The sequence below is a fragment of the Pieris brassicae genome, chromosome 1 (genome assembly GCF_905147105.1).
Source record: "Pieris brassicae chromosome 1, ilPieBrab1.1, whole genome shotgun sequence".
Classification (NCBI taxonomy): Eukaryota; Metazoa; Arthropoda; class Insecta; order Lepidoptera; family Pieridae; genus Pieris; species Pieris brassicae.
In genome coordinates this window covers 17,973,307-17,980,577 of record NC_059665.1, presented here as the reverse complement: position 1 = coordinate 17,980,577, position 7,271 = coordinate 17,973,307, and the positions used below count along the sequence as shown (strand labels likewise).

The following is a 7,271-nucleotide window of genomic DNA, read 5'->3' as shown; positions in this document are numbered from 1 at the left end:
AGGAAGACTGATAACCCACTTGCATCAAAAATCTCTTACCATCATTTTTAGAACCTCATTCACAAAGGCAATTCAAACCTCAGTTACATACGTTAAAAATGATGTACAGAATTTTCAGTTAAAGATTATCTTATCAGTATTCACTCATATTCAGCGTAGTGGTGTTAGTGTTTCTAGTGGGAATTTAACAGTACAAGTATAACAGCTTCAGCAACAGCACAAGTCAGCTTGTGTAAGTTTTAAGTATAAAATTTTATGGCCTTAACGGCCGTTCAAAAATTGCCATAGCGGACGGTATTTCACGTCCACACGGCGGGGTATTGGTAAAGTTTTCAACTAGCAATAATCGCACCTCGGATAAACCTCATTGGTTACGATATTGCCTCTGCGCAAAGTTAATTTTATTTTACAATTACAGAGTACTTAATATCTCGCCAAAACACATTGATATCGCGATTTAATAAAGTACCACGTACTACTAGCGCCATCTCTTGATAAATAAATTTATTTTTACATACATTCTACAAATTTATTTTTCAAGATAATAATTTAGACGTCGATTGAACTCGTAACCGATTATTTTTGACAATTTATATCTTTAAATATATTCAATTGGTCAATCTGTGGCCGAATTTCACCGAATGTCAAAATTCAAATGACGCCTCGATCACGCGCAGAAACCGTTACAGCACATTTCTGAAATAGTACTCACCGGCCATACTGAGTGCTCTGGCCAGTGACGGTGCATGCGCAGATTATTAAACAGACTATTTATTTTATCGAGTGTAATAAAGTATGCATAAGGTGCGCAGTGACCGCATACGTTCCCGTGAAAATGGCCATAAAACTGTACGTAATGGATCTCGGCGATGACACTTCTGTTTTTAAATACATATGGACTATTTTTTACGACCACAGAAAGAATATTTAAATGTTAAATTGCCTTTAGTAGGTATAAGTTCTTTTTTAATATTTAAGTTCGTTAATAATTTGTTACACGTATCAAATTTTGTTGTTTTTTATTGGAGACATTCCCTAGACATGCCATTTTGGCGATTCAGTAATTCTTATTAAGTGTAAGATAGAACAACCGTTTGTCAAGGACCCCTTTTAAGACAACTGACCAGAATGAGCAGACCTCTCTATAATATACACTGATCTCGATATGTTTTTATACTTTGGTCATGGGGAGGTCAACTAACACTGGGCGATAAGAGCAGCTGTCATTTGTCATGTCAGATTTTTGCGATGGGACGTCAGGCCGCCTGATGGACAGAGATTTGTGTAATCCAAACTATGAATATTTTCCCTTTTATCCTTGTCATATTTTGGTCATTTTTTGGTTGTTATAAAAAGATTGAATCAGTTATATTGAATTTCTATCAATTAGATTGCTAAAAATCCTGTTCAAATCTTCCAACTATTATCCATTTAAATCCAAATTATCATGTAATAGAAAATAATTCGTATAGGTAAACCATTATATAGAACATGATTATAATAAATCAAAATGGGTATCTCCTATAAAACCCCATTAATATTAACCCCTCACATAAATAAACATTAAAATGTCCCGCAAAGAAAAGCCTCTAAAAAATGCATCGAGTGTGATTTTTCTTTGAGCCACTTCGCACTTGGCAACCACTTAAAGACGATACCACAGAGAATTTGAACTTTTTCAACGAATACAATTTACATAAATTATGTATTTTTGTGAACTCCAGATTACAAGTATGGAAATTTAGCTAGTAAGATTTTATTTATTATGTATGATACCTGTCTATTGTAAAATCACCGCTGATCTGATTTCTAAATTAAAATAATAGCCTATTTTTTATTACTTATTTTTTTACTATAATTTATGTAGCCATAAGTTTTGCATGGAAAGACATAAATAAATAATTAAAATATTTATTGAGAACGAAAACAATTATATACTTTGTAATTCGGAAATATTCCATTGTGAATCATAAAATGTACTGTGACTGATAGTATCATTCTAGTCCGAATAAATAATAAAAATATGTGAAATTAATTTATATTCACATCCATCTTTGGTAGTTATGTACCACAGACATTGATCAAATAATTAATTCTGGTCAGGGTTCGAATCGACTACCGTTTCCTGCTTAGCAGTTGGGCAACACTTTAATATATTTATGACGCCATGGTTTAGTGGGTTATATATCAGGAGCTTAATATTTTTATTTGAATTTAATGATCGTTTCTTTATTCGCCAAAGAACATTTAAGTATATTAATAAAACAGCAAAAATTTGGCTAATCTTTTTTATGAATATATTTTAAAATAAGATTATTATATTTTTATAAATGCATTTGTTGTTTTATAGTAACTGTTTTTTAAAAGCTTAATATATATATTTTTTTATCGTAAGCCAGATCGTCAATTTTAATAAAATATTAGGAGATAGCAAACACAGCATCACCCCTTGTAAGGACCCTTAAGCGAGTTACTTTAAAACGCCCCCACAGATAATAAAAACTCGTGTCTATGATTCCAGTGCAATAGACAATAAGGCGCGACATTACCGCGACCAGAATATATTGAACTTCGTTTTCCGTACGATGTTTTAATCTCTAAAGCAAATATACTAGGAATCTTTAAAATTTAACGAATCTTAGAATTTTATATGTAGGAGAAATAGCTGCTACGAGAAAAATCGTAGTCTCGTGGGAGTGACTGATATTTACATATTTATACACGAGACTTCGGTATTTAATTTATGACAATAACTATTGCTACTTCAATACTAGAACATAATTACTTCTTTAAATAAATTCTACAATTTTTTTAAAGAAAACTTACTTCTTGTTTTTATGAATTATTTCCATTTTACCAATTTATCATGAAAGCGCAAGAAACGCATTCAGTATTTTACTCAAATGTAAGTAAAATACTGAAATAATACTTGAATACAAAAAAGCTAAATATACAATAGCATGCAATTACTGATTTTATCATATTAATACCATACTATACATATTTAAAAAGTTTACTCACTATTAACGACTAAGATTCCTAAAAATACTTATAGGTCAACTTAAACTGGTCTCGAATTTAAACAATGCCTCTGGCAAATGGCTCGGATCGAGATCTTTAAACTGTCATTACACGGGTTACAATTTTTGTACAGAGGTGCTGTGCTTAACATATTTTTGTATTTGAGTGGTTATACAGGTTGTTATAATAATAGCAAACATAAATTGGACAGTGTTGGCTGAACAAATTCTGCTTCGAGCCCCGGTTGTGCACCAATGAACATTTCTTTCTATGAGCGAATTTAACACACGTGATCAGAAATTCGTAGGGTTAAGGAAACATCGTGTGAAAACCAACATGCCCTAGTATAAAGAGTCCACTGTGCGTATCAGGACGGCCATGTCCAGGCAAGAATATAGGCAGGCATATTTTAAAAAAATATTACGAAACGGATACATATATGAGGGTCTTGCCCTTGACAATAATAATAAATAAAAATTATAATTTTGTACTTACTCGAATAAGTAAAGTAAAGTATAATATGTGTTTTTGACGAAGAAAAGAAAGTACTAATTTAAAAAAGGCCAGCAAGCGATCTGGTACTGAGAGTGTCTATGGTCAGCAGTAACATTTAACATCAGATGAGCTTTCTACCTCCTGTTCTATAATGAAATGTAACGGATGCTAGTATACCCGCAAATTAAGTTATATGGAAAACAACTTTCACTAGAGCAGTCAGTTAGAAAGAAAGTTATAGAAAACACACACATGTTATTTGAAGATGATTCATGTTCTATATTAAAGCAACATCCTGTACAATACTCGCAATTGAGAACAAGAGATAGCTAATAAAAATAATAAGAGGCAATCCTTTTTCTTAGCGCAAGGGCGTGTTCTCCCTAGAGTGTTCACGAATTACGCACCTGGCTGCGCCTGACCTTATTTATTGCTGTCATTGTGAATGCGCCTCAATGGTTTGGTGGATTTTTCCAAGAAATGTAATTGTCTATCAATTACATGAGCTACACATAGATTGTATAAGGAAGAATTGTTTTGATATTGATTAATATAAACATATCAATAGTCCATATTTGTTGAACTAAACTTTATGGGTTACTGAAACTAGTGTAGTGAATATTCACTTTCTATATTTCTTTATATGTGACTTATATAAGTGCAAGATCGGTATCCCGGATACATGAACATAGTGTCAAAATATAACACTAAGACTTCCAATGAACTTTACCTTAGCTTAAGCTATTCACTAGTATTCTAGAAAGTGCAGTCTTATTGATTAGCTTTGAAATAATGAAAAAAGAAAGTGGTGTTATATATATCTGAACAAATCCTTTAAATTCATATAATATATCAATCCATGAACAAAATTTCTGTTTTGATTTTTACGATTTCATATTATACGTATAAAAATGGGTAGGTACTAAAACTTAGGTACATATATACAATTCTAACACTAAACAGTTTTCTTTTAAAGCTAGCAGCGCACTAGTGTGCGAGTAGGCAGTGTGAATGTTATGTCATCCAATGATTTACATCAGATTTCCCTTCTGCCCGTCTGCCCCGTTATATAAAATAATAATTAAAATTTATACATACTCCACATTTCTATTCGATTTGTTTAGTTTACTGTTGAAGTCGCTAAGGTCTCTAATAAAAAGATAAAAATGTGTGCGTGTAGTAATGTTCACCGTAAGAAGTGAAACTTCTTTATGACTTTATTTTTCGAAAAATTATCTGTTATATGCAATTTTACAGAAATTGGTTGAATAAAGTTAAATTATATAAAGTTTAACATAAGGCTTTTATTATAATAGACATGAATACAAATAATATAATTATTTCATTTTACCTCATTACTAGTAAGATTATTACAGAATTTCATTACTTGTAATTACTATCATTGTTATCGTTATTATATATTTTTGTTATTAATGGCTTCGAATGTGTGACGCGTAGCCGAAAAATGTGACGGTAATTTTTTTTCCAATACCGATAAAGAAGATTCACTTCAATAACGTACGTATATGAATACTTGACAAAATTATCGTAAAGTTCATACTAAAGCCAAATTTATACCAACCTACATTATTTAATTCGATATCCACCTTGACTTATACGACCCCACCTTATCGGTATGTCATTTTTAAATTTAAACTAATGTGCTTTCTCCCTCCTACAGGACAAATAAGAAACCAAATCTTCTAATTCGTTTCAGTTATCGGTAAGAGCTATCCCTATTATTTTTTAAATTGTGTATTCACACGAAATTGACTAAGGTAGTTTTTCAAAAAAGGATTATAATGACAGGGATAAAATAAATCTGTGATAAAAAGACGAAAATGAATCTGTTGACTTATAAAATAAATGACCGATAACTCAACAGTTACTCACACAAATATTGAGAAGCAACTTCCAAATATATATACGTTTTTATGCAGACAACTCAAATTAGGTATGCCTTTTTATTATATAACATTTGGTATTTTATGGTATATATATAGTTCTTAAATATGTAATGCCTTACCAAATTAATAATAATTTCAGAATTATTATAGTACTCAGGTATGCGTCAAGGTGTTCGCATTACCATATAGATTACGTCTCGAACTAGCAAGATGGATTCCTGAAGACGCTTCACATCGAAGTTTGTCTATCCTCATAAAGTAATATATATGTAAAATATATTGCTTGAACATTTGATGCTTTGTTTTTGTTCTTGTCGACTTTATTATACATATATATACCAATAGCCATGTCCTACTATTATAGCCGGGTTAATTCCGTCATATTCGCATTCTTAAAGAAATTGTCTATCTAACAAAAAATCCTTTTTTTAAAGAAACTCTTCCACTTCTCTACTCTGCAGCTGCTGTTGTTACCACCACGTTAGTGAATTTTTTTACGAGTTGTGAATGTTATATTTTTACGATGTTAAAGAAAATTTTAGAACCTTTTTAGGGGTTATGACTTTTAATTTAACATATTATAAATGGAATGAGTAGGTACTATTTAAAGTGTGTGAGTTTTTACCATTATTTTTCAATTAAATTTCCTTTTGGTATTTTTACGATATAGGCAAAGTTTGTGACCGAATAACCATTAAAAATCTCTGTAAAAATAGTATGATAATTCTGAAAGGCCTTCAGAATTATTGATGATTAATTTCTGGTAGTCGGTCGATTTGGCCCCTTGAACAATCTGTTTCATTCTATGTTATTAACCCTGTCGATATAGTACGATTCACGGGGGCGATACGAGCCAAATAAATTGCGATCGAGCATGATTTATATTATTTTGAATATCTTTCTCTTTGATAAGAAGGCATGGCTTAAGAATATTAACCCATTAATCTCATAGAGATAATATAGATGAACCATACCACAAAGGTTTATGTAATCTCTATCGGAATATTTAATTTAAAAAAAAAACAAGTCCACCACAGTGTGGCGAAAACAGAAACTGGACACAGTTATTCTGTCCACCAGGGCGTCGAACTGATTGAAATATTTTTTTTGTATAAGACCAAAGAATAACTCTTCAACTTCTTTTGGAACTCACACGGCATTGAAGGCTAATAAACTATTTTACAATAAATACCCTAAAAGAAAACAGACAAAGAGACTTTAATAAGTACGTGACAAATAGTTTATAGAATCATAAATAGCATAATTAAATAACTCTATGCTATGTTACTAAAGAATGTATGTATAATAAGATGAGTATCGGAAAGAAAATGCGAAAAACATAATTGTCTAATAAAATATTCTATTCATTAGAGGGAGTTCCTTACAATAACGCTTAAGGTAAGAAGTATTTGTTTCATGGTTCGTTAACTGGCAACTCGTCCATTTAATTAGGTCTATTGAGAGAATTAAAAGTACCCATAACTAGGGGGTTAAGATTTTAAAGATCTTAAAAGGGTTTATCGTCTTTTTCGCATAATTTTATTGTTAGGATATACTTTGTAAGTACACTTTGGTAATAAGTGGGCATTGTGTACCACCAACACTCAGAGATGTTAATTAATGGTTACGCTTTTTGTAAATTTACTAGACAACATTTTGATTTCAATAAGTTTATCATATATTCATTTGGCAGTTAAAAAGGATTTTCACTACCTTATGTTTCCTTAAATCAATCGTTAAGTAATCGGACAAAAAATTTCGCTGCTCGTGGGTCTTATATAAATCCTTTATAAAAAAATGCTCTTATGTACTTTTACAATAAACATAAAAATACTAATTGAATTGAAA

The 7,271-nt window shown here is 31.1% G+C and overlaps 1 non-coding gene across 1 annotated transcript; it reads right to left on the bottom strand.

Moving 5' to 3' along the window:
* Window positions 1–258: 258 nt before the first annotated feature.
* LOC123716667 lies at window positions 259–397 on the bottom strand. The gene has a single exon (XR_006754591.1). It is a non-coding gene; the product is annotated as a U4 spliceosomal RNA (small nuclear RNA).
* Between the last annotated feature and the right edge of the window lie 6,874 nt (window positions 398–7,271).